This window comes from Rhipicephalus microplus, chromosome 6 (genome assembly GCF_043290135.1).
Source record: "Rhipicephalus microplus isolate Deutch F79 chromosome 6, USDA_Rmic, whole genome shotgun sequence".
Classification (NCBI taxonomy): domain Eukaryota; kingdom Metazoa; phylum Arthropoda; class Arachnida; order Ixodida; family Ixodidae; genus Rhipicephalus; species Rhipicephalus microplus.
In genome coordinates this window covers 85,524,256-85,546,016 of record NC_134705.1, presented here as the reverse complement: position 1 = coordinate 85,546,016, position 21,761 = coordinate 85,524,256, and the positions used below count along the sequence as shown (strand labels likewise).

General features: G+C 55.0%; 1 protein-coding gene and 4 pseudogenes across 1 annotated transcript in view; all 5 read right to left on the bottom strand.

Moving 5' to 3' along the window:
* The window catches only part of LOC119168652 (uncharacterized), a 293,472-nt gene that overhangs the window by 207,825 nt on the left and 63,886 nt on the right, over window positions 1–21,761 (bottom strand). The gene's annotated exons all lie outside the window — the stretch shown is intronic.
* On the bottom strand, window positions 2,918–3,092 carry LOC142766418 (U2 spliceosomal RNA; annotated as a pseudogene).
* Window positions 6,183–6,357, bottom strand: LOC142766425 (U2 spliceosomal RNA; annotated as a pseudogene).
* Window positions 9,434–9,606, bottom strand: LOC142766178 (U2 spliceosomal RNA; annotated as a pseudogene).
* On the bottom strand, window positions 17,807–17,978 carry LOC142766242 (U2 spliceosomal RNA; annotated as a pseudogene).

Here is a 21,761-nt window from a genome sequence, read left to right as displayed (position 1 = left end):
AAAGTGAAGAAAGAGGAGAGAGCGGAGACGCTGCTTCCACGTGGTCACCAGCGGCGCTCGCTGGTGTCCAGAGTAGAGGCGCGCTCCGGAAGAGAAAAAAAAAAAAAAGAGCGTGCAAGGAAGGCTTGCGTTATCTTACATCACTTGGGCAGATGATGCAAGGGCCGCTGAGCCAATTAATACACAAGAAAAAGGGTGCTTTTCAGACGGGAAGCTGCCGGCAAGGCCGGTTGGAGCAGCCCGTCTCGCCGAGCACGAGAACCCACCCCCCCAAAGGGGGGCGGAAAAGAAAGGCAAAAAAGAAGTGTTTTAAAGAACTAGCATCTCACCAATGACCAGAGCCAGAAATCCAGGGCAGCAGGAACCAAGTGTCAGCAGGGGGGTCCAAGAATCCGCAGGCAGTCGTTGCTGGTCGCTCGAACAAGCTAAGAAGGCATGCACACAACAACAACACAAGAAGAGACAGAGAAAGACACCGCACTAACCGGGCGGGTGGTCGATTGCTTCTACAAAGAGCAGGAGTAGGATGGACAAGCCAACACTACACTTTGATCTTAGCCAAAAGGCCGAGAAGCGATGCAATTCATTAGCACGTAATTAAAATCCATTCTTTCACACCTCGTACTTAGTTCTGGCCAAAAGCCGGGCAAACAGTAGCAAAGCAATTCCGACGTCCACCCATGCACAACCAGCATTGTGCACCGACAGCGGCAGCGCTGGCTTCACGGCATTGCTTTTATCCCCAGTCCGCTTGAAGTTTCTAGTTTCGCTTACAAACATGTTAAAACTGAAACCTTCTTTTTCCCAGAGGTCGAAGCCACGCGTGCTTGCTTGCATGCGTACTCTCTATGCGCCCATGACGTCACACCAAATGCTTGCCGGCGAACATTATCAGCCATGTCGCGAGGGATGCTACAGCACTTGTTTTAAAAACTGATGCATAGTGTACATGTCCAACTCGAGCACCAAAGTCTGGAAGGAAAAAAAAAAAAAAAAAAATGACTGCGCAAAATGTGAATACGTCACCCATCCAACATGGCTTCTACGCCGGCTGCCCAAGCAACGCCTCTGCAACGACGCCCACAATCATCGGCAAAAAGGTGGTGCCTTTGGCTGCTTCAGCACGCTCAACATATGCCTTGCAAGTTCCGACGTGGCGGAACACCGCACCGAGGTCGACGAAGGTCCTGCCGTGAAAGGCAGACCCGGGAATGCGTGCGAAACGTCTACCGCGTGGGTTGTGAAGCCGGTGAATGAAGGATCATGTGGCAGAGGGTGACGGAACGTGAGTGTGCGACTTGCCGCTGCGATGTCGTTCAAGCGTTCAACGGGCCGGCAGGTTCTGTCTGTCGTGGTCGAAAACGTCCGAGTCAAAGTTTTGCTGATTCCGAGGGGTAGGAGTGCTATGGTGGCGTGTACGAGGCGCTGGTGCGGCGCTCCGTCGATCGTGCCGGACGGACATGAGGCGGCCGAAGGCGGTCGTCAAGTGGTCGCGGAAATCAGTGGAGAAGTACTCGCCTGCGCTTTTCGTCGAAGACTCGCGACAGACGGTCTTCGGGAGACACGGGTGGTTGCACAAATGCGACCGTGCGTCAACGTGCAGCCATATTCGTGGATTATTTCGCCCCATTACGATAGCTTCGTCACTGCGCTCGCTGGTGTTGCTTGTTTTTGTTGACCTTCACTTGTGGCTCACACCCACTGTGGGGGATTGGCTGGTTTGTTGTTCTGCTTCTTCGACTTCTACATACTCGGCTTAGTGAAGCTGTGAGGAGTGACGAGTGGGTACGGAGGCAAAGCGCGCCCGGGGCGTGATCTCACGCGTCCTGGGGTCCACGTCGCTTCAGGTACGTGCGTGGTGCGTCCGTACGTCTAGTGCGCAATTTTCTTGGAACTTCCAGCAACTGGCAATTCCATTGAGGTGAGCGTGCGAGGATGTTCGTTGTAATTAACGAGAGCCAACGGTGGATGAGCTGGTATGAGATGGTGTTCAGAAATGAAGTGTTTGATCAACAAGGCGATGCCCGCCGTGGTGGTCTGATGGCCGTAAGGTACTCGGCTGCTGACCCGCAGGTGGTGGGATCGAATCCCGGCCGCGGCGGCTGCATTTCCCTGTGCTCAGATTAGGGTGCACGTGAAAGAACCCCAGGTGGTCGAAATTTTCCCATAATCATATGGTGGTTTTGGGACGTCAAACCCCAAAGGTCAGTGGACATAGGAAAAGCACATCGGGGCTTTGCCGCTCCACCGTACAGCAGGTGTGTGCGGAGTGGGTCGTGTGGCGTTCTTTGCGATTTTAATTTGTGATGGGGAATAGTGTAGATGCGTAGACGTGGCGAGAGCACGCGTCTTCAGGTTCAGACGCCGCGTGAAGATGTGAAATAAAAATGCCTTCGCTTGCCACTGCAACTGTAAACAGAAACACCAACCAAACCCCATTTTCTAGAGGCTTTTTTATTTTTCGTTGCGAAACGGGTGAATTCGAAAAGCGGAAATAGCTTGGCACATACATACACACTTCTACACACATACATACATACACATCGCACATGCATACACATCGTATACACACTTCTAGCTTTCCTCCGAAACAGTAATGATAATTTCCTCAATAGTTTTATTGATATGAGTAGGAATGTTAAAAAAAATAAGAAACTTGAGTATGTACGTGTGAACATAACAAAATAAAAGAGACCCTCCATATATGAAATACACACGGAAACATTTATTTTCCCAGAGCAATCGTAAGTGCAAACACAGCTAGCGCACTCCCTGCCCGCGAATACCGCGTCAGCCGGGGCGGCGTGCCGCCACCGTCTCGGACACTCGACGCACCCACGCCGTTTACCCCGGTATCATGGGTAAATCCGAACACTCCTTCTATCATTGAATTTATTGTCGAACTCACCCCGCAGGGGGTGAGTGGGCCGATCCCGGAGGTAGTGCAATACCGGGCCAACCCGTGGCGGAGGTGAAGCAAGCTTCAAGCACTCCGCCGCATCACAAAAATAAGTTTAATATCTTGGATCCAAATAGGATCCGTATCAGATATTAAGCTGATAAGAACAGAGTGAGGTTGTCAAAAGAGGCAGCACACAAGAGAGGAAGTAGAAGTCTCGGCCTTGCTGGCCCGATCAAAGGCCGCCCGGACCTCCGGGACCACCGGGCCTGACCAAGGGTGCGGCGCCCTACTGGCTGCCCCAGCGTCCACCCTTTCTCACCAAAGGGCTTGGCCAGTCGCCATGGCTTAGAGCCATGGTGGAGCTGCATTGGAGCAGGCCGGCAGAGCAGGGGCTGGGCTGCACGTCCACCCAGGGCCGGGGTACCCTGGGCTTAGTCGGGAAGGCCGCCTTGGGCGACCACCCGCCAGCTAAGCAAGCGACCCCAGAGCTTATAGCTCAATACAGCGGTGATAGCGGGGTGAGCCTTTTGCCCACCGCGGAGCGTCACTCCCCTGCTGCCGCACCCCGAAGAGAGGCCGCAAGTGGATCCCGCAGGCATAACACCTTCGCGGGTCCAAAGACCCCAGACAGTCCTGCTGGAGAGGCCAGGCGGTTTTTAGGGGTTAGGGCGTGGGTTCAGACCCACGCCCTAACCTCAGGACAGGGGAAGAACGTATAGGTTGCGGTGCAACTGCCCAGTCAGCTCCCGAGGGAGCCCGGTTTGGATGCACCGCAAGCGTAAGAAGGAAGCGGGAAAAGAGAAGCGAGAGGAGAAAGAAAAAAAAGAGTGAAAAGGGTTGTCCCCCCTCAAGGGGGGGCATCCAACCCCGGCCCAAAGGCCAAAAATGTAGTCCCGAGAGGTAGGACTACACTTTGATCTTAGCCAAAAGGCCGAGAAGCGATGCAATTCATTAGCACGTAATTAAAATCCATTCTTTCACACCTCGTACTTAGTTCTGGCCAAAAGCCGGGCAAACAGTAGCAAAGCAATTCCGACGTCCACCCATGCACAACCAGCATTGTGCACCGACAGCGGCAGCGCTGGCTTCACGGCATTGCTTTTATCCCCAGTCCGCTTGAAGTTTCTAGTTTCGCTTACAAACATGTTAAAACTGAAACCTTCTTTTTCCCAGAGGTCGAAGCCACGCGTGCTTGCTTGCATGCGTACTCTCTATGCGCCCATGACGTCACACCAAATGCTTGCCGGCGAACATTATCAGCCATGTCGCGAGGGATGCTACAGCACTTGTTTTAAAAACTGATGCATAGTGTACATGTCCAACTCGAGCACCAAAGTCTGGAAGGAAAAAAAAAAAAAAAAATGACTGCGCAAAATGTGAATACGTCACCCATCCAACATGGCTTCTACGCCGGCTGCCCAAGCAACGCCTCTGCAACGACGCCCACAATCATCGGCAAAAAGGTGGTGCCTTTGGCTGCTTCAGCACGCTCAACATATGCCTTGCAAGTTCCGACGTGGCGGAACACCGCACCGAGGTCGACGAAGGTCCTGCCGTGAAAGGCAGACCCGGGAATGCGTGCGAAACGTCTACCGCGTGGGTTGTGAAGCCGGTGAATGAAGGATCATGTGGCAGAGGGTGACGGAACGTGAGTGTGCGACTTGCCGCTGCGATGTCGTTCAAGCGTTCAACGGGCCGGCAGGTTCTGTCTGTCGTGGTCGAAAACGTCCGAGTCAAAGTTTTGCTGATTCCGAGGGGTAGGAGTGCTATGGTGGCGTGTACGAGGCGCTGGTGCGGCGCTCCGTCGATCGTGCCGGACGGACATGAGGCGGCCGAAGGCGGTCGTCAAGTGGTCGCGGAAATCAGTGGAGAAGTACTCGCCTGCGCTTTTCGTCGAAGACTCGCGACAGACGGTCTTCGGGAGACACGGGTGGTTGCACAAATGCGACCGTGCGTCAACGTGCAGCCATATTCGTGGATTATTTCGCCCCATTACGATAGCTTCGTCACTGCGCTCGCTGGTGTTGCTTGTTTTTGTTGACCTTCACTTGTGGCTCACACCCACTGTGGGGGATTGGCTGGTTTGTTGTTCTGCTTCTTCGACTTCTACATACTCGGCTTAGTGAAGCTGTGAGGAGTGACGAGTGGGTACGGAGGCAAAGCGCGCCCGGGGCGTGATCTCACGCGTCCTGGGGTCCACGTCGCTTCAGGTACGTGCGTGGTGCGTCCGTACGTCTAGTGCGCAATTTTCTTGGAACTTCCAGCAACTGGCAATTCCATTGAGGTGAGCGTGCGAGGATGTTCGTTGTAATTAACGAGAGCCAACGGTGGATGAGCTGGTATGAGATGGTGTTCAGAAATGAAGTGTTTGATCAACAAGGCGATGCCCGCCGTGGTGGTCTGATGGCCGTAAGGTACTCGGCTGCTGACCCGCAGGTGGTGGGATCGAATCCCGGCCGCGGCGGCTGCATTTCCCTGTGCTCAGATTAGGGTGCACGTGAAAGAACCCCAGGTGGTCGAAATTTTCCCATAATCATATGGTGGTTTTGGGACGTCAAACCCCAAAGGTCAGTGGACATAGGAAAAGCACATCGGGGCTTTGCCGCTCCACCGTACAGCAGGTGTGTGCGGAGTGGGTCGTGTGGCGTTCTTTGCGATTTTAATTTGTGATGGGGAATAGTGTAGATGCGTAGACGTGGCGAGAGCACGCGTCTTCAGGTTCAGACGCCGCGTGAAGATGTGAAATAAAAATGCCTTCGCTTGCCACTGCAACTGTAAACAGAAACACCAACCAAACCCCATTTTCTAGAGGCTTTTTTATTTTTCGTTGCGAAACGGGTGAATTCGAAAAGCGGAAATAGCTTGGCACATACATACACACTTCTACACACATACATACATACACATCGCACATGCATACACATCGTATACACACTTCTAGCTTTCCTCCGAAACAGTAATGATAATTTCCTCAATAGTTTTATTGATATGAGTAGGAATGTTAAAAAAAATAAGAAACTTGAGTATGTACGTGTGAACATAACAAAATAAAAGAGACCCTCCATATATGAAATACACACGGAAACATTTATTTTCCCAGAGCAATCGTAAGTGCAAACACAGCTAGCGCACTCCCTGCCCGCGAATACCGCGTCAGCCGGGGCGGCGTGCCGCCACCGTCTCGGACACTCGACGCACCCACGCCGTTTACCCCGGTATCATGGGTAAATCCGAACACTCCTTCTATCATTGAATTTATTGTCGAACTCACCCCGCAGGGGGTGAGTGGGCCGATCCCGGAGGTAGTGCAATACCGGGCCAACCCGTGGCGGAGGTGAAGCAAGCTTCAAGCACTCCGCCGCATCACAAAAATAAGTTTAATATCTTGGATCCAAATAGGATCCGTATCAGATATTAAGCTGATAAGAACAGAGTGAGGTTGTCAAAAGAGGCAGCACACAAGAGAGAAGTAGAAGTCTCGGCCTTGCTGGCCCGATCAAAGGCCGCCCGGACCTCCGGGACCACCGGGCCTGACCAAGGGTGCGGCGCCCTACCGGCTGCCCCAGCGTCCACCCTTTCTCACCAAAGGGCTTGGCCAGTCGTCATGGCTTAGAGCCATGGTGGAGCTGCATTGGAGCAGGCCGGCAGAGCAGGGGCTGAGCCGCACGTCCACCCAGGGCCGGGGAACCCTGGGCTTAGTCGGGAAGGCCGCCTTGGGCGACCACCCGCCAGCTAAGCAAGCGACCCCAGAGCTTATAGCTCAATACAGCGGTGATAGCGGGGTGAGCCTTTTGCCCACCGCGGAGCGTCACTCCCCTGCTGCCGCACCCCGAAGAGAGGCCGCAAGCGGATCCCGCAGGCATAACACCTTCGCGGGTCCAAAGACCCCAGACAGTCCTGCTGGAGAGGCCAGGCGGTCAGGGGTGGGTTTGGACCCACGCCCTGACCTCAGGACAGGGGAAGAACGTATAAGTTGCGGTGCAACTGCCCAGTCAGCTCCCGAAGGAACCCGGTTTGGATGCACCGCAAGCGTAAGAAGGAAGCGGGAAAAGAGAAGCGAGAGGAGAAAGAAAAAAAAGAGTGAAAAGGGTTGTCCCCCCTCAAGGGGGGGCATCCAACCCCGGCCCAAAGGCCAAAAATGTAGTCCCGAGAGGTAGGACTACACTTTGATCTTAGCCAAAAGGCCGAGAAGCGATGCAATTCATTAGCACGTAATTAAAATCCATTCTTTCACACCTCGTACTTAGTTCTGGCCAAAAGCCGGGCAAACAGTAGCAAAGCAATTCCGACGTCCACCCATGCACAACCAGCATTGTGCACCGACAGCGGCAGCGCTGGCTTCACGGCATTGCTTTTATCCCCAGTCCGCTTGAAGTTTCTAGTTTCGCTTACAAACATGTTAAAACTGAAACCTTCTTTTTCCCAGAGGTCGAAGCCACGCGTGCTTGCTTGCATGCGTACTCTCTATGCGCCCATGACGTCACACCAAATGCTTGCCGGCGAACATTATCAGCCATGTCGCGAGGGATGCTACAGCACTTGTTTTAAAAACTGATGCATAGTGTACATGTCCAACTCGAGCACCAAAGTCTGGAAGGAAAAAAAAAAAAAAATGACTGCGCAAAATGTGAATACGTCACCCATCCAACATGGCTTCTACGCCGGCTGCCCAAGCAACGCCTCTGCAACGACGCCCACAATCATCGGCAAAAAGGTGGTGCCTTTGGCTGCTTCAGCACGCTCAACATATGCCTTGCAAGTTCCGACGTGGCGGAACACCGCACCGAGGTCGACGAAGGTCCTGCCGTGAAAGGCAGACCCGGGAATGCGTGCGAAACGTCTACCGCGTGGGTTGTGAAGCCGGTGAATGAAGGATCATGTGGCAGAGGGTGACGGAACGTGAGTGTGCGACTTGCCGCTGCGATGTCGTTCAAGCGTTCAACGGGCCGGCAGGTTCTGTCTGTCGTGGTCGAAAACGTCCGAGTCAAAGTTTTGCTGATTCCGAGGGGTAGGAGTGCTATGGTGGCGTGTACGAGGCGCTGGTGCGGCGCTCCGTCGATCGTGCCGGACGGACATGAGGCGGCCGAAGGCGGTCGTCAAGTGGTCGCGGAAATCAGTGGAGAAGTACTCGCCTGCGCTTTTCGTCGAAGACTCGCGACAGACGGTCTTCGGGAGACACGGGTGGTTGCACAAATGCGACCGTGCGTCAACGTGCAGCCATATTCGTGGATTATTTCGCCCCATTACGATAGCTTCGTCACTGCGCTCGCTGGTGTTGCTTGTTTTTGTTGACCTTCACTTGTGGCTCACACCCACTGTGGGGGATTGGCTGGTTTGTTGTTCTGCTTCTTCGACTTCTACATACTCGGCTTAGTGAAGCTGTGAGGAGTGACGAGTGGGTACGGAGGCAAAGCGCGCCCGGGGCGTGATCTCACGCGTCCTGGGGTCCACGTCGCTTCAGGTACGTGCGTGGTGCGTCCGTACGTCTAGTGCGCAATTTTCTTGGAACTTCCAGCAACTGGCAATTCCATTGAGGTGAGCGTGCGAGGATGTTCGTTGTAATTAACGAGAGCCAACGGTGGATGAGCTGGTATGAGATGGTGTTCAGAAATGAAGTGTTTGATCAACAAGGCGATGCCCGCCGTGGTGGTCTGATGGCCGTAAGGTACTCGGCTGCTGACCCGCAGGTGGTGGGATCGAATCCCGGCCGCGGCGGCTGCATTTCCCTGTGCTCAGATTAGGGTGCACGTGAAAGAACCCCAGGTGGTCGAAATTTTCCCATAATCATATGGTGGTTTTGGGACGTCAAACCCCAAAGGTCAGTGGACATAGGAAAAGCACATCGGGGCTTTGCCGCTCCACCGTACAGCAGGTGTGTGCGGAGTGGGTCGTGTGGCGTTCTTTGCGATTTTAATTTGTGATGGGGAATAGTGTAGATGCGTAGACGTGGCGAGAGCACGCGTCTTCAGGTTCAGACGCCGCGTGAAGATGTGAAATAAAAATGCCTTCGCTTGCCACTGCAACTGTAAACAGAAACACCAACCAAACCCCATTTTCTAGAGGCTTTTTTATTTTTCGTTGCGAAACGGGTGAATTCGAAAAGCGGAAATAGCTTGGCACATACATACACACTTCTACACACATACATACATACACATCGCACATGCATACACATCGTATACACACTTCTAGCTTTCCTCCGAAACAGTAATGATAATTTCCTCAATAGTTTTATTGATATGAGTAGGAATGTTAAAAAAAATAAGAAACTTGAGTATGTACGTGTGAACATAACAAAATAAAAGAGACCCTCCATATATGAAATACACACGGAAACATTTATTTTCCCAGAGCAATCGTAAGTGCAAACACAGCTAGCGCACTCCCTGCCCGCGAATACCGCGTCAGCCGGGGCGGCGTGCCGCCACCGTCTCGGACACTCGACGCACCCACGCCGTTTACCCCGGTATCATGGGTAAATCCGAACACTCCTTCTATCATTGAATTTATTGTCGAACTCACCCCGCAGGGGGTGAGTGGGCCGATCCCGGAGGTAGTGCAATACCGGGCCAACCCGTGGCGGAGGTGAAGCAAGCTTCAAGCACTCCGCCGCATCACAAAAATAAGTTTAATATCTTGGATCCAAATAGGATCCGTATCAGATATTAAGCTGATAAGAACAGATACTACACAAGGAGAAGTTTATTCAACTCTCAACGCATGAAACAAAAAAAACAGTACAGTATGCACCGCCGGGTAATCGGCTGATAACTACATCAAATACATGAGTTACTTATAGCACAGAAAAAAAACAAAGTAACATTGAACAACGGATGTGTGTATATACAAAGGTGAGTAAACAAGGCGTACAGAGAAACGAAAAAAACACGCGGGCTATATACATATATACAATGCCGGGAAAACAAGATGAGCAATGGATATCAGTTTCCCCACGAATGAATATAGACGCTGGGGGGGGGGGGGGGTACACAACAAGGTCTGAGTTACACCTCAAAAGATTGACACATGGGATGCATGTAGAACGCACAACTTAAACATAAGGTGTTGGAGCCGGAGGGGGGGGGGGGGGGGTTAGAAGGGAGTGATTGGGGCGGCTAGCTTGCCGTCCCTGAGGAAGAAAAATTTCGTATGCCAGCGACGGAGGAACTTTTCCTCGCCGCTGGCTTCGAGTTCGGCCGATAAATAGGCCCACAGCAGCCTTCGGATCCTCGAGACTGCCGGAAACGCGGCTCGTACTGGTTTCCTGCGCGCTTCCGCAAGCGATCGCCTCTGCCATAAAACCAACACTGTGAAAATCACCACGAGTTGGGCGAAGGCGCCTTTGTTACGTTTGTGGTTGGGAGGGGTGCGGATGCCGAAGGAGTGGGCCACCATGCGCCACACGGGTTTCACCGCGACGCATTCAAACAACGCGTGCTCCTGCGTTTCCACGACGCGACAGTTGGGGCAGCTAGCATTCGGGACTATGCCTAATTTGTTAAGGCGCTGTCTTGTAGGTAGGACGTGCCAGGCCTTTTTAAGGAGCAAATCGTGCGCCTCGCGGGGGATGCCGCAACGGAGGGAGCCAAGTTCGCTCTGCGCGCGCTTGGCCCGTTTTCGGTCGGCATCGCTTAGCTGGTTCATCGTGATGGCCTCGACGATGCGTGCTGGCGGGTCTTCGTCTACGTCACAGCCGGGTAGTTCATTCCCCAACATGCGCATTGTTGCCGCTGCCGTTTTATAGTAGGGCGCGGGTGCTTCAGCAAAAGGACCGGTGTGTCGGCCAGCGTCCAGCCAGTCGTGCCTGGCACCGCTCCAGTAGAGGAGGAGGTTGTGGCCAACGTAATCGCTCGCGCGCGCGAGCGCTCGGGCGGTTTTAAGGGCTAGAATTCTGCCTACGCTCTGTACATGTGGAAGGCCGAGACCCCCTTCGGATACTGCCAGGTGTAAGAGGTGTCTTTTTAAAGGTGGCGGTTTCCCTTCCCACAAGTACGCCGTGATGAGCTTGGACAGCTGGTTTATCGTCCTTGCGGGCATCACTGCTACTCGACTTGCGTACAAAGCAAGTGCGCAAATACTCGTTTTAACCGCCAGCGCTTTCTCGCGCAACGAGAGGTCTCGCAGGCCTGCACGCTCTGCCATTTGAGCGGCCCTTTCAAGGACGCGGGACCACGTTGACGGTGCGACTCCCTCGCTCGAAAAATATATACCGAGTACCTTTACTGTGTTGACCGCTTGAAAGGTGCCGATGGCATGCGCAGGGAAATTGCCGAAGCGAAGGGCCCTGCACTTTTCCTCGTTCAGCTGCGCTCCGGACGCTGCCGCGTAGAATGCGAAGAGCTGACGAAAACGGTCGAGGCTACTGGCGTCCCTCACGAAAAGGGAGATGTCATCGGCATAACCAAGGATCTTTAGTTCCGCAGTTCCTGTGAGCGGGAGGCCCCGAATACGCGTGTCACCGGCTACGGACGTGAGCAGGGGCTCTATGGAAAGCACAAACAGGGTCGGGCCAAGTGGGCATCCCTGTCTGATCCCACGCGTGTACTGGAAGGTGTCCGTAGTGGAGCCGTTCACAACCACATGGCACCTGAGGTCCGAGTACAGGAGCTTGATGATGTTAACAAACCCTGCCGGGAGGCCAAACTCTCGGAGCGTTTCGAACAGGTAGGCGTGCCTGACCCGGTCGAAGGCCTTGGCCTGGTCGAGGGAAAGAAAAGCTCCTGATACTCTTTTCTCGGTGGCGTACTGAAAGGCGTCTCTAGTCATGTTCAGGTTGGCAAACAGTGATCTGCCCGGAACTGCGCAGGTTTGGTGCGGCGCGATGATGTCCGGCAGAAAGGTCTTTAAACGGCTGTTTAGAATAGAGGCGACAATCTTGTAATCCGCATTCAGTAGCGTGATAGGGCGCCATGACGTGGGGTCGTTCGGTGGTGAGCCTTCCTTAAGTATCAGGACCACGCGCCCCATGGCAAACGAGGCGGGTTTCGCGTGGCCTTCGAGAATGCTGTTGATTACGCCAAGTAGCGGCTCGCTCAGGATACTAAAAAAGGTCGCATAAAACCCTGCAGTGAGGCCATCCGCGCCGGGAGCTGAGTTCGGTGGCATAGACTGGATGGCGGCCCACAATTCCTGCATCGTCGCTGCGCCGCATAAGGTCGGGCATTCACCTTCATCGAGGTGTTTCAAGAATTGGTACAGTTCTGACCGGTGCGGTAGCTCCGATGAGGTCGTTATGGGCTCCGGTTCGCGGAAAGCGGTCTCGAAGTGGCGTCGAAAGGTCGCCTCGATCTCTGCTGGGTCTTCCGTGAGTGTGCCGTCTGGGCGCCTTACTTGTAGGATCCGTACTGAGCCGTTGCCGCTTACTTCGCGCAGGTCCTCTTCCCGGTGCCCCTCTGAGGTGGTTCGGAACGCGCACTTCTCGCCGGTGATGGCTCGTTGCAGTCGTGCATGCTGTACCTTAAGCGCGGCAAGATAGTCGCGAGTGCAGGAAGTGAGACACTCGGCGTTCTGGACGATGCGCATCCTGCGCAGCAGCTCGTTCATCTGAGCCGTAATGCGTTTTTTTCTCGCTCTGCCCTCTTGTTGTAAATGCGCCTTCCAGGTCGCCTTGAGGTCGTCCCAGACGGCCGGGGTCACTCGGGGGGTCGCTCTGATTGTGGCTTCAATGCGTTGCTGCATCAGGGGGGTGGAAACCGGGTCATTTAATAAAGCCGGATCTAGGCGCCACGACGCGTTTGCTGGACTGGGGCCGGGCTTCCCGCGCACGGTTGTCACCAACGGGACGTGATCCGAAATGCCCGCCAAGGCAGGAGGCAACGGGAGCACCTCACACGCCTCAAGGGAAGGTAACAAAAGGTCAGGTAAGTAGGCGCGGTCGAGCCTACTGGCGGTGGTCCTCGACATGCGAGTGGGACCGAATGCGTTATCATGCTGGAGAACCCATGCATCCGAGAGTCGCAGTCGGCGAAGGAGTCTGACAAGGTCTTTCGCGTGGTAGGCTGAGCCTCCGCGACCTGGGCCCCTGATGTCCCTTGTGGTGTCGACGACACAGTTGAAGTCGCCGAGGACTACATGCGGGAGGGGCGCTTGCAAGGACTCGCCGAGCTCTCTAAAAAAGGTGTTCGTTTCCGTTCTCGTTGTTGGCGCGTACACATTAACGAGCCGTACTTTGCGACCGTCGATGAAGATGTCCAGGATTAGCGTACGGCCGTCGGCGCCAAACACGCAATGAGCCTTTTGCCTGAACCTTCCAGAGACGAAGACGACTCCGACCCCGCATGACTTGGCCCGCGTCAAGGAAAAGAAGGCATCGACCTGGCAAAGGTTCCGAAAAAGGGTGACATCGAGGAGGGAACGGAAATTCGCCTCTTGGACGAACAGCAGGTCAATGTCATGGAGCTTGGCCAAAGAGATGACGGCGGTTTGCTTCGTCTTATCGCGGAACCCGCGTACGTTCCAGGTGGCGAAACGCAGCCGGTCAGCCATAAAGCGGAGCTAGGAGGGGAGAGGGGGCGAGTTTACGAAAGGGTGAGTGCATGGCGCGCCAGGGGAAAGGGACACAGAGGGAGAAGGAAGGGAGCGCAGTGGGGGAAGGGCGCTGCCATCCGGGGTGGGGTCGGCGTACTAGGCGCTGGAATCGCCGGCTTGAGGGGGCGGGTCCCCTTCGCTTTCCGCGCGCTCGCCCAACTTCTGTGATTTCGCTTTCGGAGGGGCGTCGCTGTCGCTGCTCCTCGCGCCGAGCCCGGCCCGTCGCTGCTTCGTCTCTCCGCTCGTCGCTCGTTCTCTCGGATCGCTCTTAACACCCTCTCCTGTGCGTCGGCGCGAGCGCGAGCGCGAGCGTGTCCTCTGATCGCGGCCAGTCGCGGTCTGAGCTGTAATCGGGTCCCGGTTTCGGCAGAGACTGGGCAACGCATGGTCAGAGGAGGGCGCAGGGAGGGGTATCAGGCTTGGTTGAGCGCGGACTTCAGGGAGCACGTAGTACCCGCGACTCACGATGGGCAAGTCCTCTCGGGCGGGGTCTTGGCTCCTTTCTTCCAAGTCCAGGGGAGTGACTGGAGCCAGCACGTTAGTGGGTGGGTTTGCGACAAGGAGGCTCGCTGCTTCTTGCTCAGAGGCACCAGTAAGGGCTTTAGGCGCGACAGAGGAACCCTGGCGGCCGGGCCCGCCTAGCGGGCGTGCGGGCTGCGTGGTGGGTGACGATTGTGCAGAGACCGTCTCGAGGTCACTGGTGTCTGTTTCAGACGACGTGGTGGCGACGTCGTCAACGCTTCCCGGCTTCTCCCCTTCGTTGGCAGACGAAGTGTCCGCACTGCTGCCTGTGGGCGGGCCAGTATTGCAGTTGCGGTCCTCGGGTGGGAGCCCCTTCCCAATGGTGCGAGGTGCAGTCCTTGGCGATAGCACCTGTAGGCGTGGGGCACTGGCGGCCTTCGATACGGCAGGGCCGCTTACATGTACAAGTGAGGGGGTGGTATCAGTCAGTGTGGGGAAACCGCGGGCGGCAGACGCGTAAGAGCGCCTCCGAAAACACTCGCGCGTCCCGTGGTGGCCGCCACAGCGTTTACATTCGGCCTCGCAGCCCTCCGTATCGTGGCCAAAAATGCCACACCGTCTGCAGTACGCGGCAGAACATGCGGTCGCCATATGTCCGACCTCGCCGCAGCGGGCGCACACGCGACGCATCCCACGGTATTCACACATGACTTTGTGCCCCGCTATTGTCATGAAATTAGGAACAGGCCGGGACATTTCTATTTTGACTAGCCTCACACCATTTAGCTTAGTCTGGCGAGTCGCCAAGGTGGCGAAGGAAATGCTCTTAATTTTGCCGAAAGGGGCAAGAGCATTACTAAGGGCCTCATCAGACAAGAAAGCCGGGTAGCGGTAGACGTTCACGTACGTTACCGGCGGCCCGACTGCCTCTACCGGCACCTTCACCCCATTCACCGTGAAACCCTCCGCCACCATTAGGCTCGTCGCCTGACTAGCATTGCGAGTACACACAAGGAACTTTGCGCCCCCCATGTGCTGAAGCACGAATACACTATCATCACCAGCGGTTAATTCTACTGCATCAATCAGATCGTCAACAGAGACATCGCCCTCGGGCGCGGAAAACATGAAACAATTCTCCCTCACCGGGAGCTCAACTGGCATGGCCATACTGGTGGGCGGATCCCGCAAGCCGCCGGGGGGGGCGAGGCTCTGGGACGACTCGTGACGTGCAGTCAAGCTGCACACTGGTAGGCAGCGGCTCAGCTGAGGCGGGGGCCGCTTGGGGTCTGGTGATGGCAGGGGTCGCCGCTAGGAGCTCCGGGGCAGCAGGGGCGGACCGGGGGCCTGGCTCGACCTGGCATGTAGAGGGTCTCCGGGCGGGAAGGCCCGAAACCCAAGGGTGGCAGCCGCGTGCACGAGGCTGCGGCGGCGAAGGGCTTGCACTGGTTCTGGGGCTCGAACTCCGAGAGGGCCCGGGGGCCGACGCCGACGTGACGTGACCCCGGGACTCGCGCGAGGGCTCGTAAAAAACAGCTAACTCGACACTTTGATCTTAGCCAAAAGGCCGAGAAGCGATGCAATTCATTAGCACGTAATTAAAATCCATTCTTTCACACCTCGTACTTAGTTCTGGCCAAAAGCCGGGCAAACAGTAGCAAAGCAATTCCGACGTCCACCCATGCACAACCAGCATTGTGCACCGACAGCGGCAGCGCTGGCTTCACGGCATTGCTTTTATCCCCAGTCCGCTTGAAGTTTCTAGTTTCGCTTACAAACATGTTAAAACTGAAACCTTCTTTTTCCCAGAGGTCGAAGCCACGCGTGCTTGCTTGCATGCGTACTCTCTATGCGCCCATGACGTCACACCAAATGCTTGCCGGCGAACATTATCAGCCATGTCGCGAGGGATGCTACAGCACTTGTTTTAAAAACTGATGCATAGTGTACATGTCCAACTCGAGCACCAAAGTCTGGAAGGAAAAAAAAAAAAAAAATGACTGCGCAAAATGTGAATACGTCACCCATCCAACATGGCTTCTACGCCGGCTGCCCAAGCAACGCCTCTGCAACGACGCCCACAATCATCGGCAAAAAGGTGGTGCCTTTGGCTGCTTCAGCACGCTCAACATATGCCTTGCAAGTTCCGACGTGGCGGAACACCGCACCGAGGTCGACGAAGGTCCTGCCGTGAAAGGCAGACCCGGGAATGCGTGCGAAACGTCTACCGCGTGGGTTGTGAAGCCGGTGAATGAAGGATCATGTGGCAGAGGGTGACGGAACGTGAGTGTGCGACTTGCCGCTGCGATGTCGTTCAAGCGTTCAACGGGCCGGCAGGTTCTGTCTGTCGTGGTCGAAAACGTCCGAGTCAAAGTTTTGCTGATTCCGAGGGGTAGGAGTGCTATGGTGGCGTGTACGAGGCGCTGGTGCGGCGCTCCGTCGATCGTGCCGGACGGACATGAGGCGGCCGAAGGCGGTCGTCAAGTGGTCGCGGAAATCAGTGGAGAAGTACTCGCCTGCGCTTTTCGTCGAAGACTCGCGACAGACGGTCTTCGGGAGACACGGGTGGTTGCACAAATGCGACCGTGCGTCAACGTGCAGCCATATTCGTGGATTATTTCGCCCCATTACGATAGCTTCGTCACTGCGCTCGCTGGTGTTGCTTGTTTTTGTTGACCTTCACTTGTGGCTCACACCCACTGTGGGGGATTGGCTGGTTTGTTGTTCTGCTTCTTCGACTTCTACATACTCGGCTTAGTGAAGCTGTGAGGAGTGACGAGTGGGTACGGAGGCAAAGCGCGCCCGGGGCGTGATCTCACGCGTCCTGGGGTCCACGTCGCTTCAGGTACGTGCGTGGTGCGTCCGTACGTCTAGTGCGCAATTTTCTTGGAACTTCCAGCAACTGGCAATTCCATTGAGGTGAGCGTGCGAGGATGTTCGTTGTAATTAACGAGAGCCAACGGTGGATGAGCTGGTATGAGATGGTGTTCAGAAATGAAGTGTTTGATCAACAAGGCGATGCCCGCCGTGGTGGTCTGATGGCCGTAAGGTACTCGGCTGCTGACCCGCAGGTGGTGGGATCGAATCCCGGCCGCGGCGGCTGCATTTCCCTGTGCTCAGATTAGGGTGCACGTGAAAGAACCCCAGGTGGTCGAAATTTTCCCATAATCATATGGTGGTTTTGGGACGTCAAACCCCAAAGGTCAGTGGACATAGGAAAAGCACATCGGGGCTTTGCCGCTCCACCGTACAGCAGGTGTGTGCGGAGTGGGTCGTGTGGCGTTCTTTGCGATTTTAATTTGTGATGGGGAATAGTGTAGATGCGTAGACGTGGCGAGAGCACGCGTCTTCAGGTTCAGACGCCGCGTGAAGATGTGAAATAAAAATGCCTTCGCTTGCCACTGCAACTGTAAACAGAAACACCAACCAAACCCCATTTTCTAGAGGCTTTTTTATTTTTCGTTGCGAAACGGGTGAATTCGAAAAGCGGAAATAGCTTGGCACATACATACACACTTCTACACACATACATACATACACATCGCACATGCATACACATCGTATACACACTTCTAGCTTTCCTCCGAAACAGTAATGATAATTTCCTCAATAGTTTTATTGATATGAGTAGGAATGTTAAAAAAAATAAGAAACTTGAGTATGTACGTGTGAACATAACAAAATAAAAGAGACCCTCCATATATGAAATACACACGGAAACATTTATTTTCCCAGAGCAATCGTAAGTGCAAACACAGCTAGCGCACTCCCTGCCCGCGAATACCGCGTCAGCCGGGGCGGCGTGCCGCCACCGTCTCGGACACTCGACGCACCCACGCCGTTTACCCCGGTATCATGGGTAAATCCGAACACTCCTTCTATCATTGAATTTATTGTCGAACTCACCCCGCAGGGGGTGAGTGGGCCGATCCCGGAGGTAGTGCAATACCGGGCCAACCCGTGGCGGAGGTGAAGCAAGCTTCAAGCACTCCGCCGCATCACAAAAATAAGTTTAATATCTTGGATCCAAATAGGATCCGTATCAGATATTAAGCTGATAAGAACAGATACTACAACAAGGAGAAGTTTATTTAACTCCAAACATGTATACTCAGGTCACTGACTTATACATAATACTCAGCCGGCACTTCGGCTGGTCACAATAGTTTGGCGCGATCATTGGAGCGCCGCGTTACAGGAACAACACGTATGTGAATAGGTGCGCCTGAACGGGAAAACAATACATATGCAGTCATTTTAACAGGCTCTCCCACGCCCGACTCGCAAATTAACATGCAAGTGTGTACACTATGCACCCGGCCTACATAAAATAAATACATGCAACATTTATTAAATTTATACAATGCTACGCAGTGAGCGCTCTGCGCAGCGCGGCGGCGCTGCGCAGGGCAAGCACATTGCAGCGCGGTCGTGTGCGCATCTGCTCAAAACAGGATAAAGCTTGTTCGTTTATCGAGGGAGCAGTTAGGCTCCTGCGTGATACCCTATGTATCGCTCATTTGAATAAAAGGGTGGGAGGTGGTGGGGAGGGGGGCCTCGGACGGCGGTCCGGAACTAAAAAAAGGTGGGAGGGGGGGGGGGGTGTCAGTAGGGGATGATCGGGGAAACGAGCTTTCCGTTTCTCAAAAAGAAAAACTTGGTGTGCCAGCGGCGCAAAAACTTTTCCTCCCCGCCAGCTTCTAGCGCTTCGGACAGGAATGCCCACACCATCAAGCGAATGTTCGCTACTACCGGAAATGCCGCCCTCACTGGCGAGCGGCGCGCTTCCGCGAGGGAGCGACGCTTCCAAATCGCGAAGAGCGTGCATGCCACGACCAGTTTAGCGAAGGCGCCTTTGTTTCGCCTGAGATAGGGGGGAGGGCGGATGCGGAAACATCGTGCGATGATGCGCCACACAGGCTTGGCGGCCGTGCAATCAACTAGGGCGTGTTTCTGCGTTTCCGTTTCGCGGCAATTCGGGCAACGCGCGTTCGGGACGATGCCGAGTTTGTGCAGGCGCTGCCGCGTTGGCAGCACGTTATACGCCTTCTGCCACGCAAAGTCATGGGTCGCCTTTGGCTGGCCGTGGAAGGTTGTTGGCAGGGCTCGAAGAGCGTTTCTGGCCACCGTTTTCTCCTCGTCGGATAGTTGGGCGCGGTTGAGGGCTTCCGCGATTCGGGTGGGCGGGTCGGCGTCAACGTCGCAGTCCGGCGTCTCTTTGGTAAGCATGCGCATCGTCGCTGATGCTGTCCTGTAGAAATGCGAGGGTATTTCTGCGTGTGGCCCGGAGTGTCTGCTTGCGCCCAACCAACTATTTGTTGCGCCACTCCAGTATAGGAGCAGGCCTCTCCCGAGGTAATCGCCCGCTTGGAAGAGGGAGCGCGCCGTCTTCACAGCGAGGATTTTGCTTAGGGTGAGGGCGTGCGGTAGCCCAAGCCCCCCCTCTGTCACAGCCATCTGTAGGAGGCTTCGCCGCACCGGTGGAGGTTTGTGGTTCCAAAGGAATGCGTTTAGCATCTTGTTGATCTGGGTTGCCACTTTCACAGGCATGACAGCAACCCGGCTCGTGTAGAGGGCTAGTGCGCAAACACACGTTTTCGCGGCGAGAGCCTTCTCATGAATGGACAGACTGTGCCGGCTCGCTCTTTCGATGAAGTGGCGAGCCCTGTCTAGGACTCGCGTCCACGTTGTCACCGCCACTCCCTCGCATGTGTAGTAAATGCCCAGCACTTTCACCGTAGATACGATGCTGATTTCTCCGATTGCCTCGGCGGGGAAGCCACCGAACAGGAGGGCCTTACTCTTGGCTTCGTTCAGCAAGGCGCCCGATATTCCTGCGTAGGTGCTGAAGATCCGACGGAAGTGCTCCATACTGCTTGGGTTCCGGACGAACAGGGAGACGTCGTCAGCGTATGCTAACACCTTTAGTTCGTCAGAGCCCGTCAGGGGTAGGCCTCTAAACTGCGGGTCACATGCGAGGTTTGTAAGTAGGGGTTCCAGTGACAGGATGAAGAGCGTCGGGCCCAACGGGCACCCCTGTCTTATTCCGCGCGTGTATTGGAATCCAGCCGACTCGGACCCGTTGACTACGACGCTGCCTCTCAGATCTTTATACAGGAGTTCTAGTATAGAGACGAAGTCCGCTGGGAGGCCGAAATGACGGAGCATTTCGAACAGGTATGCATGCCGCACCCTGTCGAAGGCCTTCGCCTGGTCCAGCGACAAGAAGGCTCCCTTAATTTTCTTTGCTGCGGCGAACTCGAATGCGTCTCTTGTGAGCGAAAGATTCGCAAACATAGATCTGCCTGGCACGGCGCAGGTCTGGTGCGGGGCTACCATGTCTGGGAGGAAGAGTTTGAGCCGATTGTTGACTATGGTTGCCACGATTTTATAGTCAACATTAAGAAGGGTAATCGGACGCCAAGACGCCGGGTCACATGGGGGGGCTCCGTCTTTCAAGATCAGGACGATCCGTCCGTGGCGGAAAGAGTCCGGCTTCACCCGTTGCTTGAGAACCAGGTTTACAACCTCAAGGAGGTGATTACCAAGAGTCTCAAGAAAAGCAACATAGAAAGCAGCCGTGAGGCCGTCTGTTCCTGGGGCAGAAGTTGGGGGCATGGTGCCTAAGGCGCAACGAAGCTCCTCAATCGTTGCTTCGCCACACAAAGTCGTGTAGTCAGCCTCGTCCAAGCGCCGGAGATTCCTGCAGAGATCGCTTGTTGCTCTTGGTAGCCCAGGTTCACAGGGCTCAGTCTGCTGGAAGGCCGACCTGAAGTGGTCCCGGAAGATGGCTGCAATCTCGGCCTGGTCTTCTGTGATCGTCCCGTCAGGACGCCTGGCCTCAGTGATCTTTGAGCAGCCATTCCCGTTCACCTCCCACAGATCGACTTCCGTTGTGTCTGCCGCGGTACTCTGCGTCGCCTTTGGCCTCCGCGTCAACTCTTGTAGGAGTCTGCCGTACTGGACCTCCAAGGCCCCAAGGTAGTCTTTTGTGCAGGCAGTTAGGGTGTCGGCACCTTCGATTATTCTCTTCCTCCGCAGAAGCTCATTCATTTCTCTGGTTATTCTTTTTTTTCGTTTCCTGCCCTCTCTTTGCAGGAGCCCTTTCCACACATTCTTCAGGTGGTCCCAGACTTCAGGGGTGACCTGGGGGGCTTCTTTCAGCGAGTTTGCGATGAGGTCCTGAAGAATCGGGGCGCAAGTTTTGTCAGCCAACAGCGCCGAGTCGAGTCGCCAGCGCGTGCTGCCGGTAGGAAGACCGGGCGTTCCCTTGACCGTTGTGAGGACTGGGGCATGGTCAGTTTGCCCTTGCAGGAAGTCCGGCAGGGCTAGGACTTCGCACGACATAATGGAGGGGAGGAGGAAGTCCGGGACGTAAGCCCGGTCGATCCTGCTTGCCGTGGTTCTTGATGACCGGGTGGGAACGAAGGTGTCATCGTGGAGATGGACCCATACATCCGTGAGCCGCAGGTGCCGAAGGATCTTCACCAGTTCTTTGGCGTGGTAGGTTGATCCCCCTCGGCCTGGACCCCGGATGTCTCTCGTCGAGTCAACCACGCAGTTGAAGTCACCAAGAATCACGTGTGGCAGAGGATCGGTTAGGCATTCATGGAGTTCCTTAAAAAAGGAATTTGTATCCGCGCGCGTCACTGGGGCGTATACGTTCGTAAAACGGACTCTCCTTCCGTCCACGTATATGTCTAGCATGATCGAGCGGCCATTTGCTGAAAAAAAACAGTGGGAGCCCTGCCGGTAGCGACCCGAAACGAAAATGACCCCGACACCACAGGACCTGGCAGTCGTCAAGGAGAAAAAGGCATCAGTGTGGCACGAACGCCGGAAATTAACCACGTCTAAGGGAGACCTGAAG